Here is an 18,306-nt window from a genome sequence, read left to right on the forward strand (position 1 = left end):
CAATCCTTTTGTGTTTACAGAGACTGCACAGGAACAAAAGATCATTTGCCTGCAGAAACATCAACATTTATCTTGGTTTCAAAATTCTGAAAAGCACATATTAGTCCTGGTATATCAGTATTGTGTTCCTAGTCTACTCCTATACCTTGCTAAACTTCTTGCTATGGGAAGACCAACTTACACATTTCTGGCTTGGAAAATCTTTTAATTTAATACATTTTGAAAGCCCAGAAAGGATTCAAAGTAAAATGTTCAAACAAAACACCACACTTACATATAATTTATTTTAAAATGCAGGTTAATGTTTACTCACAGTAAAGGTTAAATGTTTACTCACAGTTCAAAACTGTATCTTGAGTATTTATTATTACTTGAACTCTCTTTCCTTTTCTACTTGTATCTTTTTATAGCTCATTGTCTTATCTTTCTTTGCCCCTTCCATACCCAAAGTACACTTTCTGTCTAACAAGCTAGGGAAATACTGCAGGCCTGACTTCTTCCCATGGCAGTTTAGTGGGCCTTTAAAAATCTGGGATTATTCCTAATGAAGTACAGTAACCTCTGAGCTCTTGGAGAGCAAGCCCTGCTCACCCATGGTAGAGCAGCAAAGCCAATTTTCCAAGAACTCTCTCAGATCAGTTTTCCCACTACAAACAAACTTATTTTTAAGAATAAAATCTCAAGTTTCCATAAACAACTGCTTATTGACTGCCAAAGACAGACTATTACAAGACAATAAATATAATAACCCTAAGAATTGTTTGATTTTTTTGTTTCCATTGCCCTCCCCACCTTTATCTTTCCCTCTCTGTATTTTATAAAAGGGTTGTTCTTCAGTGTACTTGCTTCTGTGGATACCTTCCTTTATAAAGATGCACAGACTGCTCTGACTCATGGTTTAGAACAGCAGAAACACTTGATGACTTTCATTTGGTTTGGTTTACTACAGACAGAAGGACATTTAAGAGCCCTGCCAAATACCTTCTTGTTTTGTTCCTTCTACCTTCAGGGCCTGTGCTTATATCCTCTCTCTGTATAAACCGTGCCACAGAAGCAGATAGAAGCCAACAGAAGCAGAGTTTTGGATCCAAATTACTTCTAAGAGACTTCAGCTGGTTTCAACAAGATAAAAAGGTGAAAGAGGCAACGAAGAGAGGAATATTTTCTACATAGAGCAACCAAATATGTGCCCTCCCCTCTGGATGAAGTGTGCCAGTGGAGCATGAAACTTCACAGCAAATTTCCTACTAAAGCAGCATTTTGCTGCACCTGCACTTACAAAGGAGTGGGGAGCTTTGGAGTGGGATGCAGTTGCAGGATCTCTGGGGCACAGAGCACTAAGCCAGGACAGGTAGGCACATGGTTGGATGGTGATTTTCCATGGGTTAGGTGGGTAGAGGTGAGAGGCAGCCTGCATCTGCAGGAGGGACCAGGTTTTCAAACCTTCTTAACTAGGTAGTGATTATTACCATCGATCATCAACAGACACAAGCATCTGCTGTGCTGGAAAGCTGACAGAGAACCTCTGGGCCAGAGCTGATGCATGCTCACTCTGGAAAACATGAAGGAAAAGGCAAAGGGTGTTGATGTGATGTGCCCTCAGCTAGGGAATAATGTGCTTTTCTGATTCTCTATGAATCAGAAAGCTGAACAATTGCTTTATTAAGCTAAGTTATATTAACTAATATAACTAAGTTATATTACACTAATTACTATATAAATTAATATAAATTATCCTAAATTACACGCTAAGGAGATACTATACCATATTAAAGAGATACCACAGGAAAACTCGTGACTGTGTGGAGACAGCCAGGACACAGCTTTAAGTAAATTAGTTAAAGAAACAAAACAACTTTCACTAGTGGTTAATAACTAAATCACTTTTAGCAAACAATCTCCATAACACACTCTACAACAAGAATAACAAGGAGAAATAAGAATTGTTTGCTCCGCTTCTCTAAGCTTCTCACTGCCTTCCCAAAGAAAAATCCTCACAGAACTTGTGCCTGCTGCTCTCAGTGAAGAGAGCTGTGGCCACACAGAGGGATCAACTTCTGAGGCATCTCCATGAATTATCCTGCAGGCTGGCTGTGCCTGTGGCTGCCAAGGATCAGAGGGGACACAGGAGGCACAGAACCCACCCATCACACACAGCCCTGGTGTCCCTGACCCACTGCTGCCGGCAGCACCCTGATTTGTGACTGCATGCCCATCTATGGCCCCTGCACACACACTGGGGCCAGAGCACAGAGCTGGCCAGGGTGTTTTGGGTGGCAACCAGCCCAGAGAGCCCTGGAGATGCAGCTCCAGGAGCTCCATGAGTCACTGACCCTGGCAGACCCACCACCACTCATCTATTAAGCCATAAAGCATTAAGGATCACACGAGGCCAGCTTCCAGAACCTGATGCTGTCCAGAAATGTTTGTGCTCCCTCTGCATGTCCCGTCAGGTCATGGTACAAAGCCCATACCCAAAATAGAAAATCCACCACTAACAACCCACATCCCAACTGATTTACTGGTCTCAGAGATGCTGCAAATACTATTTTGACACAATAGCTTTGTGTCAGAAAACAAAGCACAGGGGTAGCTGTTTTCCTGGTGGCAGACTGCAGCTCTCTAGCTACAGTCCTCAAGTATTAGAAAGCAGATTAAATACAGTTGTTTTTTCACTGCAATACAATGACTATAAACAAAGAGATAAACACAGTGATGATCTTGCATGCATTTATGGTTTTATCACCCATTTGTTCTGTTCAGGATGAAGTTTTCCATTAGTTTCATCTTGTCATGTAACCCTGACAGCCGAACTATGGCAATATACTGATACAGGGGGACAACTATGGGCAGTAAAAAGCCTCCATCTCTTATCTATGATTTCCACTGCAGGGTTGGGACTTTTCCCAACAAGCAACCCAGGGAAAAGCTAGAGCACCTCATAAAATGCACCAGCTAAACACAAATAACCACACAATCAATTCCAAACTTGTTTGTGCAGAGTATCTGATGCCAGCCCTGACCTGAGCTGCAGATCAGCAGCCATGGCATCAAAGTTCCTGCACTAAAGCTTTGGTTTAAAGCCACCAGTTTTCCTCACAAAGGATCATATGAATACAATAAATACCAACCCTAGCAGACTTCCAAGTCTGATTGGTTTGTTTTTTTTACTTATGCTGACAAATTACAGAATGCTATCCACAATGCAGAGGCCATCAGATTCTGCCATCTTATGCAACAAAACAATGTAAAAAAATTCATTTTGGGAAGCGATCATCAAAATTACTGAGGATAAAGATATAATAAGAGTCTCAGCTTCATTTAGAGTCCCAGAAGGTGCCCTCATTTCTTTAAAGCACTGTTAAGAGCAGGTCAGAGATGCATGGCATCTAAAGTTGATGAGGACTGCTACCACAGCAGTCAGCAACTGAGCCAAAAGGGATCCTGCCTGACAAATTCCAAGAAGAAACTCCTCAAATACAGCTTGAATACAACTTGTAATCACACAGATTATCCCAACTGGCTCCCGCAGGATGCTCAGCACACGCACATTCATCACGGTTTGTAAGCAGTCACAGCTTCAAGAAGAGAAGTGAGCCCCATTTGCTGTGTTTTCTGGGTTAGACAATTCACACGTTTTTGATTAGTCTGTTAAATTGCTGTATTTTGAAGGACTAGCACCTAAATTTAAATCTCCTTCAGGAAATTACATTAGAACCCTGTACGTTAGACTGTAATTCTCCAGTAGCAACAAGTTTCTTACTTGCAAAATAGAAGAGAGACTGAAGTTTGTGAAGTTAAGCCATTGTCAGTTTACTCTACTGGAGAAGAGTATTCACTGTGTGGTTTAGAATTGCTCTCATCAAAAAACTAAAAATCATTGTTTCCAGTGGGAAGCTCTTCTCCTGTAAATTACCATGATTTCCAGTAATATTTTCATGGATTAAAGGATTTTAATTCTTTAGTGTGAATTATTTATCTTGGAATTAAACTAGAAAACTAAGATGTTGTGTTTTTTTTTTTAGGGTTCTAAGCAATAAGAGAGACTGTTGGACCAAATATGTATTTTTGTGCCCAGCAAAAATTCATTTAGCAAAAGACAGGAAGGTGCTCTGCAAGGGAAAAAGAAAAAAACAAACAAAACAAAACACAAATTCCATTAATGTGCCTTCTCAGTGAAGTATTTGAGTGGTGCCCATCTTCTCAGAACTGCCTCATGCCAAATCAAAATAATAACTAATTTACATTGCCATAATTCACTTTCATCTATGACTTTCAAAGCACCATTAGTAAGAATCAGGGTTGTAGTTAAAGGCAGCTTCTCTGTGCCCCTAGGATTGCACAAGGAGTTAGGGATGCTTGGCCTTCCGACATCTCAGCTTTGTGTTTTTAGATGTGCAATCACACCCTCTTCCTTGTGCACCCTGTAAATAATGTTGTTTGCATTGCACAAGTGCTCCAAGCCAATCCTGAATGGAAAACCAACTACTGGGGAAACACTGGCCAGGAACACCCAGCCAGAGGAGGACTGCTCCTCAGTTTTGGCATTTCTTTAGCGAGAGCTCCTCCTAATTGTTGGGTTTGTGTTGCTGAAATGGCTCCCAAGGTATTAAAAGTCTCTTTTTCCCAGCCCTGCACTCGAGGAAGAACTCAGGATTCCTCAGCTCTGCTTTTCAATGTGTTTATTTTCTCTTATCTATTCCATTCTTTCTCTGACCAGCTGAGATCTGTCCAGCAGGTCGGGTTGTGGCACACTGACCACCCTCAGGGCAATGTTACCTTTTTATACTAAGAATTACATGTACTTTATTTACAATAATTTTCCAACACCTATCACCTATGTTAGACAGTCTGTCTCTGCTCTAAACCAATCCAAAAGTGCCACCATCACAGCAGAAGATGGAGGACAAGAAGAAGGAGAAGGAGGACAGGACACACCCAGATTCCTCCATCTTGCCTCTTGAACCTCCATTCTAAATCCCCAAAATTCTACTTTTTCACCCTGTGACAAATTCACTATCATTCTACTCAAACCTTTGTGGCTTGTAACTCCTCACACAAAGTTGGTAATTGTTTCCATGGGCTAAAATCAAAGGCACAGGTGTCTGTGACCCCGTGCCAAGGTCTCTGAGCCCCTGCCAGGGTCTCAAACCACCCGGGGCAGCCAGAGGAATGTCCTGGGTTCTGACACCTCAGCATCCTCCCATGGCAGAAAGCTCAGCTCAGCCTCAGCCTACCTAGTCTAGGCTCCCCTAAACTTTGTATTTCTTGCTCTAAGCTCAGCTCCCAAAGCCTCACACTACAAACAGCTCCTCTGCTTATTTAACAAACCCATTCACAGTCACAACATCAGAGTTGTCTGCTGAGCTCCTCTGCTTGGGAAAAAAATATCAGGGGCAAGGAAAGCAGTCCTTTTGTGAAATTTCACAGGTTTAACTTTGAACAAATTTAAAAAACAAAACCCAACAAAAAATTGATCAGCATTCTTAAAGTGGATACAAATCGTTGAGATGCTTTGAAGTTTAGTCCAGGAAAGAAGTTTGTTCTCATTTCTGTTGTACTGCTTTTACTCACTAATGTCTATGAATCATTATGACAAGCATAGCAAACTGTTTCAAGGAAGCAGTTACAACAAAATAACTATTTTTGAGACCTTACTTTCAGATATCTTGAGTTAGGCATTAAAAAAGAACTCTGCTGAGCCAGCTTCAGACAACTGCACCCTGCTCTGATGTGCTTGTCTAGACTTCCTTCAGTCAAGTGAAAGAGGCAGACAGTTTGGGATTGGAATCCTGACCTGCAAATGTAAACACAGCCCTGTGTTCACTGAGCACAGAGAGCATCCAGTCTCTGCCCCCAGCACAGGAAAACACAAAGCACAACATTAATTCAGGCAAGATCAATCTCCCAGCTAACACATGCACTGGATTCTTTTTTTTCTTCCAGTTCACACACATCCACTTGAAATATTCGAGTGTGCAGCATTTTTATAAAGGCCTTAGAGTATTTCAGTCTAGAAATTACCACAAAATGAAGCACTTAAAAAGATGTAACCAACTGATATTTTTGAAAAGTGTTGGTTCAGCTTTAGAGTGGAATACACAGTGGACCCTTCCTGATTCAGGCACAGAACACTTTTCCCTCTTCAAGTTCTGGCTATTCAGGATTGGTTATTTCACTCATTTTCAACTGTGCTGTGGTTGGCTCTATGCTCACTTGTAGTGAGGGCTCAATTCAGCACTTGTTTGCAACTGCAAGTGGTCAGGAGTTGAAAATTTAAATTCACTGTACATCCAATTAGCATCACAGAAGAGTCGCACAAGACCCAGTCTAGAAAATCTGGAAACAACTTGAATCACCTTTTAAATATTTTTTAAATATTTAGTTTAACACTTTTATTTCTTAGAAAAACTTCTTGCAACTTGTTTTGAAGTTTGAATTTGTCCAACACTGAATGCAGTCGCAGGTAATTTTCCCTAATTTATTTCTTTAGATGATCAGTTTCATGCTCTCTCATTTTCTTCCATAGAGATCTTATAATAATTTATATGAAATTTATAGAGATGAACTAAGAATTTATGCTTATGGTACTCTCATAGTTCCTAAACTTCCCTGTGAAGAAGTGTGCAAAGAACTGAAATCAGACTCAAGAACCTCTCCCTTGCATAACTGATTCCTGAGTTTTATTTAGTCACTGTTTAGAGGAGTTGAACAAAGTTGGTATTTGTTCCTGACACAAACCTCCTTTTCCAAACTTGTCATGATCTCAGCTGCTCAAAACTCCTTTTAAGTTTTCATCAGAGAAAATAATATGCACAAATACTCTTTAACCAACTAATCTCTGCTACCTCATTTAAAGAATATAAAATATTTATATTGCAGAACGTAAAAGGTTTAAGTATTAAATTCTATAGCAAAACCACTGAACTGCATGCTGTAACTATCACACATGTAGATTTAACTAAGGGAAGTCACTATGCATATGTCCACTCCTGAGTAAATGGAATAAAAATGCTCAGCCCTGCTGCTGCAGCTGCAAAGACAGATGCTCAGAACTATAAATGGACAGAAGAGAAGTAATTCCCCTCATTTGATCTTGCTATTCTTTTTCACAGTACAAGAGTGCAGTGAAATATATTTAAATAACTTCCAAGAAGTCTCATATGCACGAACATCATCAATCTTCCCCAAGTGACTCAAGAAACAGCACACAGGCCACAAAATTGACCATGGAGCAGAACATTCTCTTTCCATGGCATTTCCCTCAAGCATCCTGTGTTCTGAAGGCATTAATTTTGCAGACCAAAACCTGCATTGAAAACATTCTCCAGCCAGACAAGTGTGGACTTGCCCCCCTCCTTAAGAACAAAAAGTCATTGAGAAAGTCTGGTGAACACTGAGCCCAGGACCTGAGCCTGAGAAAGGTCAAGTCTGTTCTAAATGCAGAGCCAGTGATGTTCCAAGAGAGCTCAGAAACCCACATCCTCTGCTCTCCCACTCCCAATATAAACGCTGAATTATTTAGATAAGCTTTTTGGGACAAAGGTTAATGAGCCTTCAGGTCAAAACCCAATAGTTATCAGCATTATCAAATTAAACAGCTATTCTTTTTGTTGTGCTCCCCATTTTTCCCCCCGGGGAAAAAAAAATAAATTGTTAATCAAAATTGGAAACAAGCAAAACAAATCAAAACAATAAAAAATCCTTTCCCAAGAGTTTTTCCTAAGCCTGAATGCCGTATCCACACTGCTCAGTCCCTTTATAATCACAGACCTTTTTGTCAGATACATTTCTGATTTGTACAAAATAAAATTAAGATGTTAGTTTGTTATATACAAACAAGAAGCAATGTTTCCCACCTGCAAAAAGAGCTTTGCAGCTAAAATGAAAGTGCTTGTAATGAAATAGACATGATTAAAGCATGTACAGAAAATAAATTGAGTGCTTCTAAGTCTGAAATTAAGTAGCAGAACAATAGCTACAAGAGTTGAGGATTCCAGGCAGTAAGTGACTAATGACCATCACAATTACCAGGCACATTCTTCACTGCACTTAGGTAATTGTTCAGATTTGCCGAGATAATTTGTTAAATGCCTGCACCACAAACACAGCTATTTTCAGGTGTCTCCTACTGCTCTGCAGCATTAAATTACACCACAGGGAATGGGACAGCACAAGATTTAATGGAGAGGCCTGGGAGTCCTGGGCAGACATGAATTTCCCAGCCCAGTTCACAGTGACAAGGAAACATCTCCCAGGAAAAGCTTTCCATGGAGCTACAAGGGCAATAATCCTGGGATAAACCCTGCCAGATGGGACTGCGTTAACACCACGAATTTGTATCCCAAAATGGATTAGGCAAGCTAGGCAACAGCACAGGACACTGGGTCACACCTCACACTTCCAGCTAGGAGTTAAAAATCTAAAATCTTCTGTTCAGGCTCCTCTAACAGGCAGAAGAGGCAGCACAACTTCTACTGGCCGCAAATCTCCATTTACAAAACTGTCTTCAGTGCTCATAAAGCTTTTCCATGCTGCCCATTTTGGTTTGTGTTTTCCAGGAATTTGCCTTTTTGGTTTTTTTAAGTACCTTCTTCACAGTTTCAGATGAGAAAGAGGAAAAATGAAAAAAAAAAAAAAACAAACCACAACCTAAAAACACCGAGTGCAAACATTTTAATAACTATGCCATGTTATCAAAGAGGGATTTAAGTTTGTCTGGAAACAGCAAGGGCCTCCACTTCAGAAAGAGTTTTCCTTCCATTCAACTTCCTACAAATCTGAATTATAGTTCCCTCCTTCCAAAACCTGTTCAACCTGACCCTGCACTGGTTTCGTTATTGTATGTCTAAGATGATTTTATGATTTGTAACAGTAGTAACTTATAGCGAGCCCTGTAGAAGATACTTGTCTCTTCTTCCTCTTGCCACTGTTCTATTAACAGATGCAATTACTTTCCAAATTAACAAATGCATTCAAAAATGCATTGGCATCTTCAAATTATTTTATACACTACACGAGACACTTTGGCTGTGCCTTAGCCAGTTTCCATCTGCTGCTTCAATCTTTTGTTCTGATCATTGTGTTCCAGGAAAATGGGCATAAATCCTGGTCGTGACATATATGTTAAAAAAAAGAAGCTATGAAACTTTTGGATATTTTGTAAAAAGCTAAAGAAGCTAATTCTGATTTCATATAATAAGTTAAGAGAAACTCCATTGTTCCTGCAATGCCAAAAGTTGCATGGACCCAGCAATCACAATGTCTTAAACAATTCTAAATGTCTCCAACTCTTCTAAATACAAAAATTCAGGAAATATCAAACTGCTGGAAAGGCACAACAGATTTTCTTATGAATTTAATAGCAACCTTTGGGATTAGAAAAGAACAGAAGTATCAAACATTAAAATACTTTCTTTGCCTCCTCTGCATCTTCTGATCAACTCTGAGCCATGAATTGTAAAATCTCACGGAGGCATTGTAATTAACATGCTTCCTTCCTTGCTGGAACCATGCTGATTTTTTAAAGGGAAGTGAAAGACATTCTTCCACTTACAATCGAATGTAAATTGTATAATTTATTAATTATTTCAGTACCACTTGATATTTATTTTAATTAATCTTTAAGTCAGACATTAACACTGGGGAGTAACAGCAGGACATCAGAAGCAGCAAAAGGTTTTTCTTTTTGCTTGAGTGCATTTTTTGATGGGGAAAAAGAAAAAGATAATGCACTTTTTTCTTTTTAAAGTACCAAAAATAAAGTTTGGTGAAGTTAAACCATGTAAAATGTTTTATAACAGAATAGAAAGCTGCAGAATGGAATAGATATATGAGCAGGCCACAGAATTCCTGCTGGAGATAAACCAGCAATATTTCCCATGGCCTGTGGGAAGAGCAGATGATGGCAACCACAGGCCAAGGCTGCCCTCCCTCCATCTCATCAAGCCCTTGCCTAAGCCAGGAATTTGTAGCTGAACCAACTTTCTCCATGACACTGGTGACTTGAAGTGGCAATAGGAATGCACTATATTATTTTGTTCTCTTCTGGCTTTGTTTGTTTTAAAATTAGTAAGCATTTTTTCCTAATCAAGCTGAGCTTCAGTGACCTGACATCTTACTGACTCTTTTATTGCAAGCAAAAATTGGGAATTATTTTAGTCCCTTAAAACATTGAGTACAAGATGCTTGACTTTTAACCTGATTTTTACCTAAGCATTATTCCTTACCAAACTGTTACAGGATTTACACAAATACAGTCAGCACTAGCTGCTGTATTTCTCTACATGTGGCCTCTACAGATACCAGATATATATCAATATAAATAGAATTTCTGAGAAAACACAGGCCCTCTTTTCTTAAAATAAAAACAAAATCAGAACCAGATTAAAATAGACAGACCAGTCTAAAAATAGTATGTGTTTCAATGTTTTGGTTTTTCTAAGACGATAATAAATCTGCTTAAAAATTTTGACCGTTCATGCCCCTAAATAAATCACTTAATCTGTCATTTTTCCTCATCCATCTAATTGCAGCTGGAATAGGACGGAAAAGAGGGGGGAAAAGGCAATTTTGGCATGACTTTTGCATCGGGGTCATCCAGGAACACATTTGGTCCATGACATGGGCAGGATTAGCTGGATGGAACAGCAGTTCACCATGCTCAGCTCATCAACAAAAAAAAAAAAAAAAAAAAAACACCAAAAAAACCCAAAAAACCCCCAAAAACCAACCAACACCAAAAAAAAAAAAAAAAAAAAAAAACAACAAACAAACAAAAAAACACCAAACAAAAACAAAAAAAAAAATCCCAGAAAAAAGAAATGACCCACAACTCACACCCCTTGCAATCTCAAGGCTGTTCCACTTAAGAACAAAATTATGTCATTTCCACCTATTTTAAGTGACTCAAATCTGCACTGAACAAGATAACTGCTGGTTCTTTAGGCAGGAATTACTTCTCAGCATTTTACATGGCTTCAGGTAATAAATATTTTTATGACATCCTCCAAAAACCTCTCTCCACCAAAGGAATCCAAGGATAAATACTTTATTGTAGAGATAAAAAAAAAAAAAGGAGAAAATCTCCATGCCACAGCAATCAGAGACATGTGCTTAAACTTCATGGGGTAAAGCAAATCCCTCCCCTTCTTTTTCTGGTCAATGCAGAGGGGAAAGGAGCTGCTTTTCACAGGCAGGCAGCACCAAATGCCACTTTCAAGGTCACAGTCCAGATAAGAAGTCCCAGGGCAGAAACAACATAACTTTCCTTTTCATAATTGTTTTCTGAATCTGTCTGGCCACTCTGAGTTCATGCCATCATCTCCCTTTTTTATATGCCTTGCTGCTTTGCACATTTCAGTGAATCTTCACACACAGTATCAAGTACAGACAATATAATGGGAATTAAAGCTCTTTGAAAGCCTGTGCTGCAAATTCAATTAGCAGTAGCAAGAACCCAGTAGTTAGTAGCAAGCCCAAAAACTACAATAGGATTACTTGGGGGTTTAGTGATGAATCAAGTCCTACCCCAATACTTTCTTTTTTGGCTTTTTCCTCATCCAGAAGTGAGCATAGAGAGGCTGCTTTTTGTAATAATGTCCAGAATGACACTTCGGTTAGTCTTTGAAATATCTACTTCACTTCAAAGTCCATGAGCATTGTAATAATTATCATGAATAGACAAGGAATTTTGTTTTGGTGTCTTCAGTTTAAAATACACAAAGCTAATCTTTATTAGCAGAATATATATTGTTGTATTTGTTGCCTCTTCCATTCAGGACACATTCTCTACCCAGAAACGTGGGGAAATGGAGGAAGAAAATTCAATACTCTGCCACTGTACAACTGAGTTCCTTTCAAGGCAGAAATGATGACTCCCAGCCTTAAAAGTAATCAGTTCCAAGCCCAAAACTACAGAGAAAACTATTACTACCCACCAAACTGGAGCCAACCCCAGGAGAAATGGAGAGCCACAGTGTGAGAGAAGCAAGTTTGAGATAACTGATCCAGGAATGAGCTCAAACCCAAGCACATCCAGAAGAGACCTGTTCTGAGCCATGAGAAATCCCCCAGCCAGGCATTTATCTACCACATCAGTAAACTGCCACCATTAGATTTAGAGAAATCAACTTTTCCATCTCCTTTTTGCTCAAAACCATTTCAGGGCCCTTTCTTGCCTACACCACATTAGGAAGTTAGTTGCGTATGAACAATATCTATCTGAAAATGTGCTTACTATGTCTAGGAATTTCCCAGGAGGAATACACACATCTATTTAGTACACAGCAAAGTCACTCATCTTCTGCTAGAAGTCTCCTTGATGCACTCAAGAAAAATTCAGCTCTTTGGCTGGAAAGAATTCCTAAAGCTCTGCAGCATTAGCACACTAGAAGGGGCAAAAAGCTTTGATGTAATTATTACCAGTAGGTGGTATGCATTAACTATTATTTTTAAGCCAGCAGGTTTATTCAGCAGCTTTAGAAACAATAAAACTCTCAAGACTTGAGGGAAAAAAAAGAAAAATATTTTAAAAAAATCATTAACCAGTCTTATGCATTCATGATAAATTGCAATTATAAGCAGGCATTCATGCTGGGAATAATTAGCAGCATACCTCAACATTATTGAATGTCAATGAAGTCAAGAATACTCTTCAGGAAAGAACAATACAGAGGAGGTGGCCAAGTTGTATTTAAAAGCAGGCAGGATCAATTTTGTTAATTGCAGGGAAAAATGCCAGCTGTAAACAGAATAGGCTCTCAGTTTGCAGCACTTCTTCAAAAACAGGAACCAAACACATTGAAGGGCAAAACATTTTGTTGCTAAAGCTTAAGAGAGGACAGACTGCTTGCTGGCCAGATTTTTTTTTAATGCTTCTTGATAATAAGGTATTGTTACTCTAAATTAGATATTTGGTGATTTTTTTGAGTTCTGTCATCCACAGGAGTTTCCCAAGACTGCAAAGTGCACATCTAAGGGAATGAGTGATATCACATAAAATGCACTTCTAAGGAGCAGTAGCATGAACACAAAATGCACATTTCAATGCAATATGTGCAGATAAGGGAGCCTCCTCCCCTACTTTTAATAACTCCAAAGTCAAGTTTCATTTCTTAAGAATGTATTTGTAAATAAAAGAATTTCTCAGCAAAGTTGTCTGTGACAGTGCCTCTAGTGGTTTAGGCTGGGTTTCTCTTTCTCTCATAACAATACTTGGTTGTCTGTTTTTAAGGAAAATGGCAGAAGAATTATTCTTTAAATGAGACTGCAAAAAGCTGAAGCAAACAAAAATCCATACAAATATGTAAACCCCCAGATCTACAGCACCTTGACTCTAAATTAATTGCCTGAGACTAACCAAGAACCTGAGTAGGAGCCACAGACTGCAGACCCCTTAATATCTAAGTTTATGCCGCTGTAACTTGGCTGGCAAATGCAGAATTTATGAGCAACTAGAAGAATTCCAAGCTATAGGGAAATTTCTAAGTGAAAATATTTTTAATGAAGCAGAGAAGGCAAGAGATTTTTCTGGCATATTGGAGAGAAGCAGGAGAAGCAGGGTTAGTATCACAACAAGATGATAAAATACTTTGTAGTCTGTTGGTAACTAAGGAATATGTTAAACAACACTTAAAAAAATAAACACAATATTAATATTCCTGGATAACTCACAGAGAATACTTGAAATATATTTACAGATTATGACACAATTTATGCCTTATTGCAACCTTCCAATATTTAAATGGGGTTTGTAAGAAAGACGGGGACAGATTTTTCAGTAGGACAAGAGGTGGTTCTAAACTAGAAGAGAGTAGATTTCAACTTAATTCAAGGAATAAATTTTTTACACTGAGGGTGCAGAAACACTGGAACAGGCTGCCCAGAGAGGCAGTGGATTACCCATCCATCCCTGGAAACACTCAATGGCAGACTGGAGAAAGTCCTGAGCAATCTGATCTAGTAAAAGATTCCTCTGCTCATTGCAGCAGGGCTGGACTAAAAGATCATTAAAGATCCCTTCCAGCTGAAACAATTCTATGATTTAAACTGAATATCCTTTACTTCCACACCACATTTGAACTAGTGCTCCCAGGGTATTCTAACAGTACTCTTTAAAAACAACAGTACTCTTAAATTAAAAAAACGAAAAATTTTCTCTTTCTTAATATTATTAAGAAAGAGAAAATATAATATTCATATTTAATAATATATTTACAAATATAAAATTTATATTTAATAAATAATATTTATATTAAACTAGTTATTTAAATATTAATTTAATATTTATTTATAAAATATTCATTATATATTTCTTATAGTTAGAAATATATATATAGTTAAATATATATATAGTTATATTCTTATAGTTAAAAACATATACATAGTTTTTAAGAGATATAAACTTTTTTACAGAACTTTGAACAGCGAGATTGTGCCCATAAGAATCACAATTTAAAAAAAATAAAGAATCAACAACAAAAAAGCGTTTTACTAAAAGACTTTCTAGATCCTCCTGCTTCAACAAACAGACAAACACTTTCAGAGAGCCCAGGCAGGGTGGAATGGGCTGACCTTTAGCCAGGGCTTTGTTTACATGAGCAGGAGGCAGCACAGCCCCTTTAGGAAAGGCTCTGCAGGTTCCTGATGCCAGGACAGGGCTGAGGGAAGGGAGGAGGTGGAGAAAGGGACTTTTCACCCAGCCCCAGATGTGGCTCCACAGCTGGAGCGCATCAGGCACGGGGATCCCACAGGCTCCTGTCCCATCTCAGGGGTTTTCAGGGTTTGCAGGGTGAAAAAGGATCAGCCGACCTGCTTCAACACCCACCCCATTCAACAGGGACAGGTTAATGCTGCTGCTCCCAAAAATCGGCCGCTGGAGGTGAAGACAAGTTAGAGTAAATTCTGCTGCCCCTAAATCATGAGCTGTTTTCTGAAAGATAATGGGGTTTTTTTGGGCAAAAAGAGCAATAATTGGATTTTCTACTACTGCAAAGGCATAGAGGCAGAGCTAAGGTTTCTGTGTCATTAACTTGAGTATTTCCATACATTCCAGTGGGTTGGCCTGTTTGTTTTCCCAAAGGGGGGATGGGAAAGGATTTTGTTTTCCCCTGCTGTGGTTGTTTTTGGTTTTGCTTTTTTTAAGACCTGGACATTTCTAGAAAATAAGTTTACTTGCTTGCACCAAGAAATCTGAGCTATGCACACGCAACAAAATAGTCATGTTTTTTGGATACAATACATTGATCTTTATGCACACACAGTTCAGTTTTACTTCATGTTTCCACTCAGGGTTTTTTGCCTAACTGGAAAGAGATCACAGTTCTTGAAGAATCCATCCAATTCAAGACAAAAAAAAAACTGGATCCACATGCATGATGATCACATTTTGCATAATTTAAAAAGAGCACATACTTAACTTTTTTTAAAAACAAGCACTTAGGTACCAAACACAATTCCTGACATTAGCACTTAAAGAACACTAGGAAAACCAAAAAAGGCAAAAATGAAACTGCAAAAAAGAGTAATTTTGAACTTGCTGGGCAAGGCATTGAGCAAAAAGATTTGAAACCAACCTGCAACCCTAGAGTGGTGTTCCTGCTCCTGATAATCCTTTATCATGCAGAAGTGCTGGCTGGAACAAACCTTCAGATCTTCACAATTTCTACCATCTCCAAGACAGTGCAGCAGCTACTTCACACAGAAGTTTTCTACTCTTCTTCAACTTCTTATTCTCCAGCCCTCCACCTGCCTCTCACATCCTCTGTCCCACTCTTTGTCCTCTCCAACATCTCACTAAAACTCTCCTCACCTGTGCATGCTCAGTCATTCCCTGGGGAGGAGCAATCCTCCCCTGCCCTTCCAAAGCTTATCAGTGACCAAGGATGAAGAAGGAGATCAACAAGCAGCTCCTCCCCTATCTAGCCAGAGTCTCCTTTCAAAAAAACAAGTCTCACCTGCAGGTTAACAACCTCACTAATCAGTTCAGCAAGCAAGAGAAGAAAGGAAGAACTCTGGAGATGAAAGCAAACAGCAAGATTTTTGTGACCTTTCATTGAATTTGAGGAATAAAAAATGCCAAACTTCGAGAGGGCATGAGAAAAATCTCCAGCAGTAAAAACCTGATGAGGTTTTGTAGCAGGAGTTCATTTGAGTTTAAGGGATGCAGTGTCACAATTGAGATAGCCACAACACACAGAATATCACCATACAATTACAGAAAGCTTCAACCCACACAGAGTAACACCATTCCACTTCAGAAGGCTTCACCCCAAACCCAGGAACACCAAACCTCATCAGAAGGCTTCAGGCACCTACCCACACGTGCTAACATCAGTCCAACTTCAGAAAGCTTCACCCTAAACCCAGTAACACCATACTTCAGAATGATAAAACACCTTACCTGTTCAGAAAGCTTCAGTTGTGTGCACATGCAGAGTAACACCTTTCCACTCCAGATGGCTTCAAGCATCTCCCCACACACAGTAACACCATTCCTCTTCAGCAGGCTGCAGTATCTGCCCTCCTTGCCCTCCAGCCCAGCCTTTTATGCCCTGCTGCTGATGCCCTGCACCTGTGTGCCCTCTGTGCCAGTCCCTTCAATGCTGCTCACCTGTGGGCACAGCTGGGGCCAATTGGGGATGATTGGGCACAGCCCCACCCCAATCACCACACACTCTGTGCCTACAATTTTTTGCAGTCCATGCTCACACTTACAGAAGAGTCATTAATATTTGGCTGCCCTTAAAAATAGCTCCAGTTTCAGGCAGTACACTGCCATCAAACATTTTCCAACATGCAATGTGTGGTATAAAGCATAGCAGAAATCAGCCAGCCACACCAAGATTCTGAGGCCAGGCTCAGATTAAGGCACAGATATGACAAGTCAGCAGCTGATGAAGCTCCACCTGCAATTATATAATGTTAAAATCTCTTAAATAATAAACTGAATTAGAATTACCTCTCCAATCCATATTCCTGTTCTTGCTGAACCCTTCATTGTAAACAAGGAATTGCATGATCTGGAAGGAGTCACCTCTTTCATATCTGGCTTCTGAAGTTTTCAACTGACCTTGAAATGAGCTTCATCATAAAAAGCAAGCACTTCTGGAAAACATATTTTTCAATGAAGACAGTTTAGGCTGTAGCCCCAGACTAGAACAATGTGAAAACATGAAGTCCTTATGGCATGAGGTTAAGAATTAAAGTGTAGGTACAACTAGAAGCAAGATATAAAAATATTTACTTCCCCAATATATCTCCTTATCTCTGCAAGCCGTGTCTGTTTGCTGTCCTAACAAATTCATTTTTCCTGTAGCAGCTTTCACCCTCCAGAGTTAGGACAGGCTGGATTCAGCCAAGCATCAGTGCCATGTCAGCCAAGCTCTAAATGTTCAATCTTCTGCAGACTGAAGCAGAAGTAACAGCTTTGATTCTCCAGGCTGAGCCTGACTTTGCACTTCTGGAAGTCAATAAAAAGTGTTTGACTTGTAAACTGAGCAGATTTGGTCTGGATGTCACGGAGAAAAAAATAAATGTAGTGCTCTCAGCATGTCAGCTTGACAGGGTCACTTTGCTTTTCTGACCACAATTCTGCTTTAAAACTAACCTTTCAGCAGCTGCTCAGTTCCAGTCATCAATCCTACTGCTGTTGAAAAGCAATTGCAAAAACACCCATTGACTTCAGCAGGAACAGGATGAGGCTCTTATCTTATAAATGATAGTCTTATGACACACAAAGTGAGCATAAAAAATCTCACTATGATTCAGACAGGCAGAAAATATCCCCATTGACCCAGCTCAGCTCATTGGAGACCTACATCCATTTGTTTTCAGTTCAACAAACAGAAGGGTTTATGATTTTTTTTTTTAAATAAATCAAGCCAAGGATATGATAGAAAACAAAACCTGTTTTATCTCTGATGGAATCTGCAGATCAGGTTTGTAATAAAGTGGAAAATCTCTGATCCTTAACCATATCTAGAAGGTAAGCATGGCCCCCTGACTAAGGCTGCATTTATAAATTGTGTTGGGTCCACACTCAAAGCAATCTTGGCTTACCAAATTCAGGATTTTTAGACTGAGAAGATTTGAGCCCTTTAAATGGAGCAGCAACACTGTAATGCAAATCATCAAGTTGCAGGACCATTAAAATTCTCCTATTTCATTGCCCTCTGGGCAACAATTGATTCTGAGCCACCAGCAGGCCTCCAAAGGGAAACAGAACAAAAAGACAAGCAAAGACACAATCCAGCAGGTGAGGGCTTCAAATCCAAAATTCATTACCTTCACTGCAGCATTTTCACC

General features: G+C 39.4%; 1 protein-coding gene across 1 annotated transcript in view; it reads right to left on the reverse strand.

Moving 5' to 3' along the window:
- Positions 1-15,812, reverse strand: part of PIK3C2G (phosphatidylinositol-4-phosphate 3-kinase catalytic subunit type 2 gamma) — a 242,221-nt gene extending 226,409 nt beyond the window's left edge. The window contains exon 1 of the mRNA XM_058805171.1: positions 15,576-15,812. The gene's annotated coding sequence lies outside the window, so the exon portion shown is untranslated. The remainder of the gene's footprint in view (positions 1-15,575) is intronic.
- Positions 15,813-18,306: the final 2,494 nt, after the last annotated feature.

Source organism: Ammospiza caudacuta, chromosome 5, assembly GCF_027887145.1.
Source record: "Ammospiza caudacuta isolate bAmmCau1 chromosome 5, bAmmCau1.pri, whole genome shotgun sequence".
Classification (NCBI taxonomy): domain Eukaryota; kingdom Metazoa; phylum Chordata; class Aves; order Passeriformes; family Passerellidae; genus Ammospiza; species Ammospiza caudacuta.